The 15522-nt window shown below is 42.0% G+C and overlaps 1 protein-coding gene across 4 annotated transcripts in view; it reads left to right on the top strand.

Moving 5' to 3' along the window:
* Positions 1–208: 208 nt before the first annotated feature.
* Strbp (spermatid perinuclear RNA binding protein) overlaps positions 209–15522 on the top strand; it is a 147086-nt gene continuing 131772 nt past the window's right edge. For 3 of the 4 annotated variants that reach the window (XM_057755698.1, XM_057755695.1, XM_057755697.1), the window contains exon 1: positions 209–369. The gene's annotated coding sequence lies outside the window, so the exon portion shown is untranslated. Of the gene's footprint in view, positions 370–3970; positions 4332–15522 lie in introns of those variants that run through there. The other variant, XM_057755696.1, reaches the window with a different exon arrangement.

Below are 15522 nucleotides of genomic sequence, written 5' to 3' on the forward strand. Positions count from 1 at the left end.
GAGCGCCTTTGCGCGTTCCCAGGTGCGCAGTTTGCGCAGGCGGAGGGGGCGCTGGCCGGAGCTCTCAGGTGCGGCAGAGCGCGCGTGCAGGGGGCGCGCGGAGGGCGAGGGGGCGGGCTTTCCGTTCCCCAGCAGCCGCGGGCCCGCCCCCCAGATCGGCCAATGGGCGTGCTCGGCGTCGTCACGTGTTCGCTGCCGCCGAGGCCGCCGCTGCCGCCGAAGTCGATCTCGGATCCGCGAGCGCCACCAGGGCAGCAGCCGCCGCAGCCGCCGCCGCTGAGCTGAGGAGCCGGAGACGCGGGCGGACGAGGTGGCGGCGGCGGCGGAGCAGGAGAGGGGAACGGACGCGGGCGGAGCGCGGCGGCGCGGGTAGGCTGCGACGGGGCCGGCGCCTGCGCGGCGGGCCGTCCCGGGCGGGCGGTGGTTGAGACGGCGGTTGAGGCGGTTGGCGGAGCCGGCCCGGGCCCCGCATTGTTTGTTGTGCGTCCTTAGCAGCCGCGGTGGCTGCTGAGGCGAGGAGCGCGGCGCAATCCCGGCCCTGCGGCTTGGGCATTGTGGCCGCCACTGTCTTTCCTGGCCGGTCCGTGCCAGGACTGCGGGCCGCCCTGCTTGCTTTCGGGGTCGGGGTCGCGAGTCCCGGCCCTCAGCCTCCGGAGGGCGTGGGCAGCGCGCGGGGCGCGAGCTCGGGGAAGGTGGGAGGGCTCCGGGCAGGTGCTGGAGGACGTTGCGGGCAGGAACCGGGGAGAGGCTGGGGGGCGGGCACAGGGTGTGTGCAGGTTTAGGGAGCAGAGAGGGTTGAGGGACCCGGCTCCATAGTGTCCAGGGCCTCAAGGGCAGGCCTGGGGGACCTATGGGGGCATAGGTTGGATTTGAGAGGGAAGGAGGACGTTCCGTTTGGGGGTTCAGATGTGTGTGGAGGGAGATTCGGGGCGGCAGGCGCAAGTGAAATAGTGGAGGGAGGTAGACGATAGGCACCTCTAGGCAGGAATAAAAGGAGCAGATGTCCCGGTTAACGTTGCGCGTGAGGGGCAGGGAACCAGGCTGAGAGTAGGAAGGCCACCGGACAGCCTGAAGGGAAATGGCGGAGGAGGGGGCCATAGCAGGGAGTGTGGCGGACAAGGAGTGTCTGGGGAGGGGGTTCTCTCAAGTAGTGGCGGATGAAAATGAGGATATTCAGGTAGGAGGTGTGTATGTCTCTGTCTTTCTGTCTGTGTCTGTTTGTGTCTCTCTCTTTGCCTGCCTTCCTGCTTGCCTCCCTCCCTGCCTGCCTGTCTACAGTCTGTGTGTGCCCAGGGCTCCCTTGATGGATGTCTGGCCCAGAGGAATGGAGGGATGCGGGAAGGGGTTGACAAGCTAGGGGAAAAAGGCAGGTGTTTGTCCTGTACTCAGGGGAGAGGAGGATGGGCTTAATGGGGGGAGGGGTGATTGGCGCAGAGACTGAATTTGAGGGGTTTCGGAGAGAAATGGGGGCAAGGAGTTTAGGTGATTGGATGGAAAGTGGTGTCCAGGCAGGTGTGTGTACCAGTAAAAAGGCAGCAGAAGTGAGTGAAATGGAAGGTGCTTGTGTGAGAAATACTGGTGGGCAACAGCAGAAGAGGAACCTTGAGGTTGGGGGCACCGTCAGAAGGGACATGTGTGTGAGGCAGGATGGAGAGCTGTTGTAGGTAGAAGGGAAGCAGGGGGATGTTTATGGAGTGGTAGGTGAGGTATAGGGACATATGGAAGGAATTATTCGCAGGGCAGGAGGTGTGGAGAGAAGTTGGGGAGGAGGAAGATGGAAGGGGGTGTGTTTGAAGGGAAATCAGAAGGTGGGGTAGGTTTGGAGTACCATGTAGTGGGAAAAGGGAAGGGACTAGGCAGGGGATAGTGAGAAGAAAGGGGGAAGAAAGAATAGAGAATGTATCCCGAAGGAAAGGACGCGTGGTAGGAATATGTAGATACATGTCTGACTGGAGAGGGACAGCTGTAGGGATTGATGTGTTGAGGGAAGTAGGATGCCCATGTTAGAGAGCATTCAGCAATGGCTTACCTAAGAGTTTGGAAGATTTCAGTTGAAGTGTGAGAAAAGGTTGGAGTATTTACAGTTTTAAGATATTAGAGGGTCTAAAATTATTAGGTCACTGAGATTAATAAAGGGTGGAGTGCAGAAGTTGAATGGGAGGAAAAAACTAGAGAGGATTACTTTGAGGCTTAGAGGGACTAGACATTTGGGACAGTAGACAGAGGGTGTGGATCCTAGACTGACATTGACAAGAAAAGAGGACATTCAATTGTGTGCCATGTCTTAAAGTTCATTCTTTTGGGATCACAAAGATGATGAAACCTGAATTTTAGTTCCAGAACAGTGAATGGGAAAGAGTAAGGGAGAGTTGAGTGCCTGCTCTCAAGTTGAGAGGTATGTGGTGTGTATTTGCTTCGTTGACTTGTGAGTAGACAGATAGCAAGCATCATGAGGAATACACCCAGGAATGTAAAATAAGAGGGAGAGCAGCAGGTACATGGCAGATGTCTTTGAGAAGGTGCAAGAGAGCAGATCCCAGAGGCTGGTAGCATCAAGAACACCGAGAGAGGAAGGAATACCTTGGTATTCAGTGTCACAGGTACCCAGATGCTTTCTGGGTAGTGGGACAGTGTTCACATATTGGATGATGTCATACCTGAGTCTCATACTACAGGCTGACAAAAGTAATGTATATCTAGCTTCTAAAAGTGGCATAAATGGAACCTTTGGATTCTTACCTTTAAAATATTAATAACTGATGTTGGATTGTCAGCTTTTTTCCCCCCCAGGTAAAGTAAACTTTAGCTTGAGGCTTTGATTCTTGTTTTTTTGGTTTGCTTTGATATGGTATATGTGATGTTAGTTTTAATGAGGAGTTGGGTGTATATAAGGCCATCATCGCCTTGTCAGACATGTAGGAATTAACCTTTAGGAGTTTGAGCACAGACATTTCAGTGTCTTGTCACTTTTAGTGTTCTGTAGTTGTGTTAGAAGTTTTGTGTGTGTGTGTGTGAGAGAGAGAGAGAGACAGACAGAGACAGAGAGAGAGATTTGAAGAATTAAGAAACTGCTTTGAGACTGTTCCACAGTAAGCATTGTTTTCTAGAATCATGGGAAGTGAATTCTCTTTTGACAGTTGAAATTTTTGTCTTGCCAGATTTTTCTAAAAAGTAGATTTTATCTTGTTATAGAAGTAACTTGAATTACTATTCTATGCCCTTCATATAGTATCATACTGCTATGATTAAAAAAAAAAGGTCTGCTTTGGATACTTAGGGACTTTTTGGGGGTGATTGGTTTTCTTTTGTCAACTTGGGAAGTGTCTTCATGTAGGCATTGTACTTTCCAGACATCAGTTTGAGTGAGAATCTTGCCTAGACATAGCAAGGCAGGAGTAGAGCACCATTTTTTTTAAGTAGTTTGAATCTAATTATAAATAGTTAAAAATTAATGATTTTTAAAATCCATATTTGCAGTGTTTATGCAAGGAGTAAAAAGTAATGTTCAGAATGCATTGTTTATTTTGGAGGGAAATGTATTTCAGTATACTTTTGATCAAAACCCTTGGAGTTTGTTGAGATTTATTGTGTGTATAGAATATAAGGTGTGTATATGCCCCTTCATTGCTCCTTGGCAGGGGATTTGAAAAGTAGGCTATAAGATAACTAGAGTAACCTTTGAAAATTCTCTCTTAATATGTTCACTGCTTCTTCCATTAGTTCCCCTCCCCTCTTATTTTTGAGATAGTGACTCACTCTGTTTGTAGCCCAGGATACTCATAGAAATTCCTGTGTAACCCAGGCTGGCTTCAAATGCAAGAAACACCCTTCTGCCTGCTGGGTTACAGACATAAGCCAGTACACCTGCACCATTTGAATAAGTTTTAGGTCCATCCTGTTCATTTTATTAGTTTTTAGGCAAGCAATATTTTCTTTAATAAAATACTCAATTCTGAAATAGTGTTTTGTTGAAATGTATTATTGGGTGAAATTCTACAGCTTGTTGATAATTTATAGGTATTTTAAAGAAAGGTAGGTTACTTAGACTTTGCAAGCTAAATAATTGAATTCTGGTTTTATCTTCACTGATGACTTGCTGTAAAAGACACTTAATCCCTTTTTGCTTTTGTTTCTCTTCCAGAAACTTGACTCCTTATCTACCTTCCAAGATAGAGATATTTATATTGAAACAAGTTTGTCCTTTTTTTTTTTCTTTAAGACTCACTTTGTAGCCCTGGCTGTCTTTGAATACAATATATAGACCTGGCCTCTGTTTCATAGCGATCCATCTGTCTTTGCTTCCTGAATACTTGGATATAAGTCACATAAAAGTAAGTCTTTTAGGAAGATGAGCCTTTTGTTAATGTGGAGATAGGTTTCTTTATTCCTTTTATCCCTTTGGTTTTTAGATTGGTCAAATATTAGGGCAGCCAGAGCCATGTAGAGAGACCTTGTCTCAGAGAGAGATATTTTGCCATTAGATAAGTTTGTTATGAGAAACTTGGTGGTGAGAATTCTGTGCACATCAGATATCTCTTAATTTATTTTGTCATTGTTGCTTTACTGTGTACTTACTTCTATTACCTCTCCAGTTGATTATCTGCTTATTTCTGTCACAGCTGAAGCTTGTGTAGACATTGAGTTCTAGCGTAAGCCCAAGGTTATTTCTAAACGTGATTTCTATAAGCAGTACTTCTTCAATCAGGAGAAATACATATATGCTTTCATATGTTTTTTACAGAAATTAATTCTCGGTGTTCAAAACAGAAAAATAGAGATATTGCTTCTGCAAGTGCCATAAAACTTACTGAGGTTTTTCTTTTTTGAGACACTTTGTCTATGTAGCCCTGGCTCTTGTGGAACTTGCTCTGTTTACCAAATTGGCCTTGATTTCAGAAATTTACTTGCCTCTGCCTCCTGAGTTGTGTGATCAAAGATGTGCACTACCACACCCAGCTTTAGAGCTTTTTTCTTTTATTTTTTTATTTATTTATTTTTTTGAGACAAGGTTTCCAACTAGGTATGGAGGAATGCATTCTCTAGACCATCCGCCTGCCTCTATTTCCCGAGTGCTGGGATTAAAGGTGTGGGCTACCACTGCCCAATCAGAGCTTTTCCTTTTTTTTAAAAAAATTTCTCTTTATTATTTTTAATTGTGTGTGTGTGTGTGTGTGTGTGTTTGTATCTGTCTGTGTCTGAGTGCATGTAAGGTTTGTGCATGTAAGTGCACTTGCCTGTAAAGGCCAAAGGAGGGTATTGGGTCCCCTGGAACTGGAGTTTAGGCAGTTGTCACAGAGTGGGTGCTAGCAACTGAACTTGAGCAAGAGCAGTATGTATGTGATCTTATTTTCTGAGCCATCTCTCCAGCTTCAGTTTTATTGATGGACAGTGTATGCTCTGCTTGAAGGGGAACAATTTGTAAAAATTTAAAGCCTTTTTAATATTGTCCTTGGTTCGTTTGTTATGAAGAGCCTCCAGATTGGCTTTTCAAAATGATTTTAGCTATTGAAAAAACTGACAGGTAGCTATGGGTAGCTTTATACTTTGCTTTTAGGAAACTTTATTTAGAGTTATAAATTAAATTTATATGTCACTTGAAACAAGTTAATGAAGTCACATTAATGGTGATATAATCATTACATGATTTATGACTGAAGCCTTTTACTCTTTAATCTAGTTTTTAGTTTTTACATTGAATAGTGACTTGACCAAATGATCTGACTGGTCACTTTCATCCCTAATTTGAATTAATTTATTGTCCTACAAGTTCTTCAGGTGCACTGTGTTTAGGAAGTGCCTTGCAAAAGACTTTCTTTACATGTGTGCTTCTGCATGAAGGAAGAAGCTCTAAATCTTATGTATGTGCTATTCAGGTTCTCTTAACTTTGTTTTGTCTTGTTTTTCGAAACAAAGTTTCTCTGTATAGACCTGACTGTCCAGGAACTTACTCTGTGGACCAGGAAGGCCTCAAACTCAGATCCGCCTGCCTCTGCCTTCCTCAGTGCTGGGATTAAAGGTGCCTGTTCTCTTTTTATTTTCGAGACAGGGTTTCTCCTTAGCTTTTGGTTCTTGTCCTGGAACTAGCTCTTGTAGACCAGGCTGGCCTTGAACTCAGAGATCCACCTGCCTCTGCCTCCCTAGTGCTGGGATTAAAGGCGTGTGCCACCACCGCCCGGCCCTCTCCTAACTTTTAACATGACACAAATTCTCAAGTTAATTTTAGTATGACTTGAAAGTGTGCAGTTGATTATATAAGTAATAAAATCACAGCATTGTGTGATGTGACTTCATGGTTCATTTCTATTTGAAAAGTGAGAATTTTCCGGTAGTCGTGGTGGTGCACACCTTTAATCCCAGCACTTGGGAGGCAGAGGCAGGTGGGTCTTTGAGTTCAACGCCAGTTTGGTCTGCAGAGTGAGTTCCAGGACAGCTGGGGTTACACAGAGGAACTCTGTCTTGAAAAAACCAAAAACAGCAGCAAAAACCAACCAGCCAAACAGAACATAGGCTGTGATTTTGGTTATGTTTAGTTAGCTCACTAAAAAAAATATATATTTTAATCTAGTTAGGCTGTAATTGTATAGTAAATGGTTTGTTCCTGAAAGTTAAGATGGTGGCAGTTAGTTTAAAAAAACATACTACATTTTATGCGTGTTCGTGGTGTGTGCTTGTACCACAGTGTGTGTGTAGAGGTCAGAGGACAATTTGTGAATATCTTTTCTCTCTTTCTACCATGTGGGATCTGGGAACCATCCTGGATTCATTCACTCTGTATCTGTCTCTCTTTTTTTTCCAAGACAGGGTTTCTCTGAAACAGTCCTGGCTGTCCTGGAACTCCTTTAGTAAACCAGGCTGGTCTTGAAATCAAGAAATCTGCCTGCCACTGCCTCCCCAGTGCTGGGCTTAAAGGCACATACCACCACCATCTGGCAGAACCTGATTTTCTACTTCAGCTTCCCAAGAAGCTGTCATTACAGACCAGCATGTGCTACCATTCCCCACTAGAGAGGGTTCATTCAAAGATGTGTTTGTAGTTTGAAGGATTTTGAAGCTCATCAATCACTGCACTGACATTGGCTTTTGTGCAGCTTTGTCTACATTTTAGCCTATTGAGGTTTTAGATATTGGGTAGCTCTCTTTTGGTTTTTCTTTTCTTTTTCTTTTTTTTTTTTTTTTTGGATTTTTCGAGACAGGGTTTCTCTGAAGTTTTTGGTGCCTGTCCTGGAACTAGCTCTTGTAGACCAGGCTGGCCTCGAAGTCACAGAGATCCGCCTGCCTCTGCCTCTCCCGAGTGCTGGGATTAAAGGCTAGCGCCACCACTGCCTGGCCTCTCTTTTGGTTTTTCGAGACAGGGTTTCTCTGTGTAACAACCCTGGCTGCCCTGGAACTCACTCTGTGGTGCTGGGATTAAAGGTGTTCATCACCATTGCCTGGCTTTAAAATGATACATATATTTGGTTTTTTGAAACAAAGTTTCACTGTGTAGCTTTGGAGCCTATCCTTGAACTCACTCTGTAGACCAGGCTAGACTTGAACTCTTAGAGATCTGCCTGCCTCTAGATATTGGTTAGATCTTAAACAACTCTGGTAACTAAGTTTCAGTTAGCAAAGCAAGTGAGCTAGAGGGAAAGTTGGTGTAATTTTTATACAGGTTAGCAAGTCAGGGAGAATAAGTATAGTAACCCTTGGTGTGTGCATTGTCAGTTGTTTTTGTGTACTATGAATAAACTTGTGATGTCAAAGTTAGCATGGATGAGTAGATATCATGGATTAATAATGATGGCTTTTAAATGGTGTTTTATCTGCTAGCTTTTAGATAACCATGGAATTATACAAAATCAGCTATATTTGTTACAGATTTCATGTCTAAAATTGGAATACACTCTCTAGTTTACTACTAGAATGGAGATGAAAGAAAATAAGAAAATTGTTTTGATGGTGAGGAAGCTCATCAGTTAAGAGCAGTTGTTGTTCTCCTGGGAGAGATTCAGGTTTGGTCCCCACCACCCACATGGTGGTTAACAACCATCTGTAACTCCAGTCCTAGGGGCATCCAGTATCCTTTTGTGAACTCTGGGGGTACATATATGGAACATACATACATGTAGGCAAAACACTCAGGCAAGTAGAAATAAAATCTAAAAATTAAAAAAATATGAAGCACATAATGTTTTTATTTTGTCGTTTTGTTCAAGACAGGATTTTACCATGTAGTCCTGACTTTCCTGAAATTCACTATGTAAACCATGCTTTCCTTTAACTCAGAGATTTTCCTGCCTCTGCTTTCCAAGTTCTGGGATGAAAGATGTGCACCACTATGCCTGATTATTATGTCTATTTTTAAAGGAAAAATTAAGTACAATATAAGTTAAGATCTGAGAAACAGACTCGGCCTCTGGAAGAGTAGCAAGCACATTTAACTGCTGAGCTGTCTCTCCAGCCCACCAAGCTTATTTTTATTTTGCCCAGTAGCAGCATTTAGCATGGTGGATGCCTTTGTTGGCTTTCTTGAAATATTTTCTGTTTTTTTTTTCCGTCCTCTTTGACCTTTTCTCAGGCCTCCCACCATCCTGATCTTTTGCTCCTACCTTTTTCTGTTTGACCACCTCATGGAGGTCTGTGCTTTTTCCCCTCTGGTGCTCCTATCTGATTTATTTGAGCGGGGCGGTGGTGGTGGTGCACACCTTTAATCCCAGAACTTGGGGAGCAGAGGCAAATGCATCTCTGTGAGTTCAAGGCCAGCCTGTTCTACAGAGTGAGTTCCAGGACAGGCTCCAAAGTACAGAGAGAAGCCTTGTCTCGAAAAACAAAAACCAAAAAAAAAAAAAAAGATTTAAAAACTTGTGTGTGTTCCTAAGTGTTTGTATTAGAACCACATGTGTGCAGGAGCCTGCAGAGGAAGGAAGAGGCTTCGGAATTGAACCAGGGTCCTTTGGAGTGCTCATAATTGTAATGAGCTCATTTCTATAGCCCCTGATCTCATGGTTTTCAACGCTCAACTTTTCTTTAGCTTGGAATGCTGGGCTTTTCTAGCCTATTGCCAATGTGCTGTTTTCCACTTAGGTGCTTTATTAACATATTAAACTGAATTTTTCCCAAACTTTGCCTTTTCTAAATCTATTGATAGACTCCAAGTCTAGCTAATTGATTTTGAAGCCTGTGCTAAATAACCTGAGTGGTCAGTTGCTCAACTTGTTTCACTGCATATTGGTAAGTTGTTCCAAACTGTAAAAACAGTTCATATATATGGCATGATAAAATCTGAGCTCTTCTTTATTGCTCCCTTACTGTCTGTAGATATTTAAGTAGTGTCTGTCTTAACCTCTTTGAAGTCAGATGATAAGAGTTCCAACTAGTAACCTTGACTACTTTGTCAACATGGTGATGCTTATTCAAATTAAAATATTTGAATGATAGTCTATATTTCTTTTAATTTTTTATTTAAAAATTACACTTACTCATTTATATACTTGTGACCATGTATGTGTGTCCTTTAACCATTGTGTGCATGTGTAGGCCAGAAGACACAGAGGTGTGGGTGGGGAATAGGACTCAGGGTTTTCCAGCTTGGTGGCAGAGCCTTATGTGCTGACCCCATATCTACTTTTAAAATCCCTTAGGATATATAATCACAATGCGAAATAATAGGCCATCTAACCTGATTAAGGGAAGTTAGGGTGTTAGGTGTCGAAACATTTTTATAACAACCTGTACTTAAAACATGCCAGAAGATATCAGAGGATTTAGTTTCTGTTCTAAGTGCATTCAAACAGAATAAGATTCTTTTAGATTTCTGTACTTTTGAGCTTTATATGTTTTTTTTTAAATTTTATTTTTATTGAGCTCTACATATTTCTCTGCTCCCCTTCCTATCTCTCCCGTCCCCTTCAGCCCTCTCCCAAGGTCCTCATGCTCCCAGTTTACTCAGGAGATCTTGTCTTTTTCTACTTCCCATGTAGATTAGATCCATGTATGTCACGCTTATGGTCCTAATTGTTCTCTAGGTTCTCTGGGATTGTGATTTGTAGGCGGGTTTTCTTTGCTTTATGTTTAAAAACCACATATGAGTGAGTACATGTGAAAATTGTCTTTCTGGGTCTAGGTTACCTCACTCAAAATGATGCTTTCTAGCTCCATTTGCCTGCAAAATTCAAGATGTCGTTATTTTTTTCTCCTGTGTAGTACTCCATTGTGTAAATGTACTACATTTTCCTTATCCATGCTTCAATCGAGGGGCATTTAGTTTGTTTCCAGGTTCTGGCTATGACAAACAATGCTGCTATGAACATGGTTGAGCACATGTCCTTGTGGCACGATTGAGCATTCTTTGGGTGTATACCCAAAAGTGGTATTACTGGGTGCTTGAGGAAGGTTGTTTCCTAATTTTCTGAGAAATCGCCACACAGATCACCAAAGGGGCTGTACCAGTTTGCATTCCTTCCAGCAATGCACGAGTGTTCCCTTTACCCTACAACCTCTCCAGCATAAGTTGTCATCAGAGTTTATGATTTTGGCCATTGTTATAGATGTAAGATGGAATCTCAGAGTTGTTTTGATTTGCATTTCTCTGTTGACTAAGGATGTTGAGCATTTTCTTCTGTATCTTTTCAGCCATTTTAGATTCCTCTGTTGAGGTCTGTACTCCATTTTTTTTATTGGATTATTTGTTCTTTTTGATGACCAATTTCTTGAGTTCTTTGTATAATTTGGAGATCAAGACCTCTGTCTAATGTGGGGTTGGTGAAGATCTTTTCCCATTCTGTAGGCTGTCGTTTTGTCTTATTGACAGTGTCCTTTGCTTTACAGAAACTTTTCAGTTTCAGGAGGTCCCATTTATTGATTGTTTCTCTCAGTGTTTATGCTACTGGGGTTCTATTTAGGAAGTGGTCTCCTGTGCCAATGTGTTCAAGTGTACTTCCCACTTTCTCTTTTATAAGATTCAGTGTAGCTGGCTTTATGTTGAGGTCTTTGATCCATTTGGACTTGAGTTTTGTGCATGGTGATAGATATGGGTCTATTTTCCATTTTCTACATGTTGATATCCAGTCATGCCAGCAACACTTGTTAAATATGCTTTTTTTCCCCATTTGATATTTTTTTGTTCTTTGTCAAAAATCAGGTGTTGGAAGATCTGTGTGGATTGATATCTGGGTCTTCTATTCGGTTCCATTGGTCCCCCTGTCTGTTCTTATGCCAATATCAGGCTGTTTTCAGTACTGTAGCTCTGTAGTAGAGTTTGAAGTCAGGGATTGTGATGCCTCCAGAAGTTCTTTTATTGTACAGGATTGCTGTAGCTATCCTGGGTTTTTTTGCTTTTCCGTATGAAGTTGAGTACTGTTCTTTCAAGGTCTGAAGAATTTTGCTGGGATTTTGCTGGGCATTGCACTGAATCTGTAGATTGCTTTTGGTAAGATTGCCATTCTACCTACCCAAGAGCGTGGGAGATCTTTCCACTTTCTGGTGTCTTCTTCAATTTCTTTCTTCAAAGATTTAAAGTTCTTGTCATACAAGTCTTCCACTTGTTTGGTTAGAGTTACTCTGAGATATTTTATGCTATTTGTGCCTATTGTGAAGGGGGATGTTTCTCTGATTTCTTTCTCAGCCCATTTATCATCTGTGTCCAGGAGGGCTACCGATTTTTTTTTTTTTTGAGTTAATCTTGTTTCCTGCTACATTACTGAAAGTGTTTATGAGTTGTAGAAGTTCCTTGGTAGAATTTTTGGAATCGCTTATGTAAACTATCATATCATCAGCCAATAGTGAGAGTTTGACTTCTCCTTTTCTGATTTGTATCCCCTTGATTTCCTTTTGTTGTCTTATTGCTCTAGCTAAGGCCTCAAGAACTGTATTGAATTGATATTGGGAGAGTGGACAACCTTGTCTTGTTCCTGATTTCAGTGGAATCACTGGGAGTTTGTTTCCATTTAGTGTGATGTTGGCTGTTGGTTTGCTGTAATTGCCTTTATTATGTTTAGGTATGTTCCTTGTATCCCTGCTCTCCCAAGACCGTTATCATGAAGGGATGTTGTATTTTGTGGAAAGCTTTTTTGGCATCTAATGAGATGACTGCGTGGTTTTTATTTTTCAGTTAGTTTAATGGTGGATTATGTTGACAGATTTTTTTGTATGTTGAACCATCCCTGCATCTTGGGATGAAGCCGACTTGATCATGGTGAATGATGGTTCTGATGTGTTCTTGGATTCGATTTGCCAGTATTTTATTTAGTATTTTTGCATCAATGTTCATGAGTGAGATTAGTCTGTAATTCTCTTTCTCAGTAATGTCTTTCTGTGGTTTGGGTATCAGGGTAATTGTAGCCTCATAAAAAGAGGTTGACAATGTTCCTTCTGTTTCTGTTGTGTGGAACAATTTGAGGAGTATTGGTATTCTTTGAAAGTTTTGTAGAATTCTGAGCTGAAAACATCTGGTCCTGGGCTTTTTTTTTTGGTTGGGAGACTTTTGATGACTGTTTCTATTTCTTCAGCAGTTGTAGGTCTGTTTAATTTGCTATTCTGGTCTTGATTTAATTTGAGTAAGGGATATTTATCCAGAAAGTTGTCCATTTCCTTTAAGCTTTCTAGTTTTGTGGAGTAAAGGTTTTTGAAATATGACCTGATGATTTTCAGTATTTGCACCGAGTCTGTTGTTATGTCCCCCGTTTCATTTCTGTTTTTGTTAATTTGGATATTCTCTCTCTGCTGTTTGGTTAGTTTGGATAAAGGTTTGTCTATTTTGTTGATTTTTCTCGAAGAACCAACTCTTTGTCTCATTGATTCTTTGCATTGTTTTCTTTGTTTCTATTTTGTTGATTTCAGCTCTCAATTTGATTATTAGCTTGTCCTCTAGTTCTCTTGGGTGAGTTTACTTTTTTTTCTTCTAAAGTTTTCAAATGTTCTGTTAATTCACTAGTGTGGGATTTTTCCAGTTTTTTTATGAGGTGTTTAGTGCTATGAACTTTTCTCTTAACACTGATTTCATTGTGTCCCATAAATTTGGGTATGTTGTGTGGTCATTTTCATTGAATTTTAGGAAGTGTTTAATTTCTCCCTTTATTTCTTCCTTGACCCATTGATGATTCAGGTGAGCATTGTTTAATTTCCATGTGTTTGTGGGTTTTCTGGATTTGGTATTGTCGAATTCTACTTTTAGGCCATGGTGAGCTTATAAGGTACATTGGGTTATTTTAATTTTTTTGTATTTGTTGGGTTTGTGGCTAGTTGTTGGTAAAATCTAGATTTCATGCAATGTCTTTTGTTTTTCTATGGTGATTGACAGTTTCGCTGAGAATAGTAGTCTGGGCTGGCATCCGTGGTCTCTTAATGTCTGCATAATGATTGACCACAACCTTCTGGCTTTCATTGTCTCCAATGAGAAGTCAGGTGTAATTCTGATAGGTCTGTATTTACATGTTTCTTGGCCTGTTTTCTTTGTAGCCCTTAATATTCTTTCTTTACTCTGTATGTTTAGTGTTTTGATTATTATGTGGCGAGAGGACCTTTAATTTGGATCTAGTCTATTTGGTGTTCTGTAAGCTTCTTTTGTCTTCATAGGCATATCTTTCTTTAGGTTGGGAAAGTTTTATTCTATGATTTTTGTTAAATATGTTTTCTGTGTTTTTGAGTTGAACTTCTTCTATACCTATTATTCTTAGATTTGGCCTTTTTATGGTGTCCCATATTTTCTGGATATTTTGGGTTAAGCTCTTGTTAGATTTAATGTTTTATTTAACTGATGAGTTTATTTCTTCTATTGTATCTTAAGCACCTGAGATTCTCTCTTCCATCTCTTGTATTCTGCTGTTCATGCTTGTGTTTGTGGTTACTGACCGTTTTCTCATGATTTCTGTTTATCTAATTCCCTTGGTTTGTATTTTCTTTATTGTCTCTATTTTAGTTTTCAAGTCCTGAATAGTTTCTTTCATATGTTTGATTGCTTCTTCTTGGTTTTCTTTAAGGGATTTGCTGATGTCTTCCAATTTTTTTGTTTTCTTTTCCTCCATTTCTTTGAGGAAATTTCTCATTTCCTCTTTCAGAGTTTCAAACATTCTCCTGAATTTATTTTTTAGGTCATTTTCTTCTGTTTCATCTGTATTTGGTTGTTCAGGTCTTTCTGTTGTAGGGTCTCTAGATTTTACTGGTGTCATGTTGCTCTTTGTGGTATTGCATGTGTTTTTACCTTGTCTACTCATCTTTTCCTCTAATTGTTGTGCTTGGGGCTTGTGATTCTGGTGATTATTATTTGCTAGGTGCCATTACATTCAATGTTCAGATGGTTTTTCCTTGTGATTCAGTCAGTGCCCAGTTCTAGTTACCCTGTTGGTGACTCTGTGTTCTTGGAGGTCACTCAACGCTCTGGGCTTTGCTCTGCTCCTGTGGAGTTTGCTTTCTCAGGTCTGCTCTAGCCTAGGTTGTTGGCTCAGACCTGTTTCTCTAAATGTCTCTGGTCTGGATCTACTCCCTCAGAGTTCCCAGACTGGGGTGTGCCTAGACCTGTAGAGGACCTGGCTCAGGTGTACTGCCTCAGAGTTCCCAGACTCACGCCCAGACCTGCAGAGTTTCTAGGTTCCTGCATACTCACTTTGACACCCCAGACTGACAACCGGACACACAGAGGTCCTGGCTCAGGCCTACTCCCTCAGAGGTCTCAGCCTCACTCATTGACCCACAGCAGCCTCTGCTCTGGCCCAGTTGCTCAGCAGTTGCTCCCCGTACCTGCTCCTGTGGAGTTTACTGTCTCAGGTCTGTTCTGGCCCAGGTTGTTGGCTCAGTCCTGCCTCCAAATGCCCCTGGTCTGGATCAGCTCTCTCTGAACTTGCTTTCTCAGGCCCACTCCAGCTCAGTCCTGCTTCGTGGAGCTCACCGCCTCAGGCCTGCTCTGGTCTAGGTCGCTAAGCCAGTTCTGCTTCTGCAAGTGACCCTGGTATGGATCTGCTTTTGCTCTTGTGGAGTTTTCTGTCCCATGCCTGTTTAGGCCCAGGTTGCTGGCTCAGTCCTGCTCTTTTGGAGTTCACTGCCTCAGACATGCTCTGACCTAGTTTGCTGGCTCTGTCTTGCTCCTGTGGAGTTCACTGCTTCAGGCCCAGGTCTCTGGCTCAGTCCTACTTTGTGGATTTGTTGCTTCAGATCTGCTCTGGGCCAGGTCACTGGCTCCTGCCTGCTTCTCGAAGCCTTGTATGTTCATAAGAACAAGGGAATTTGTTTTTGCAGAATAATGTTGATACACACACACAAACACACACACACACTTTATTTATAGGCCACTAATGATATTAATGCATTCATTTTTAAATAGTAGGAAAAAAAGGAATCATTGAGTTTATTAGCTCAAGTCTTGCTTGAGGCTGGGCAGTGGTGGTGCATGCCCAGGCAGAGAGACAGTTGGATCTCTGTGAGTTCGAGGACAGCCTGGTGACTCCCCAAAGCTACAGAGAATCCCTGCTTTGAAAACCAAAAAGAAAAAGAAGGTGAGCTTGGTCTTACAGAATGATTTCTCCTAAGGCCTTTTCTTTGTAAAAACATAAA

Source organism: Chionomys nivalis, chromosome 22 (assembly GCF_950005125.1).
Source record: "Chionomys nivalis chromosome 22, mChiNiv1.1, whole genome shotgun sequence".
In the NCBI taxonomy this organism is placed as follows: domain Eukaryota; kingdom Metazoa; phylum Chordata; class Mammalia; order Rodentia; family Cricetidae; genus Chionomys; species Chionomys nivalis.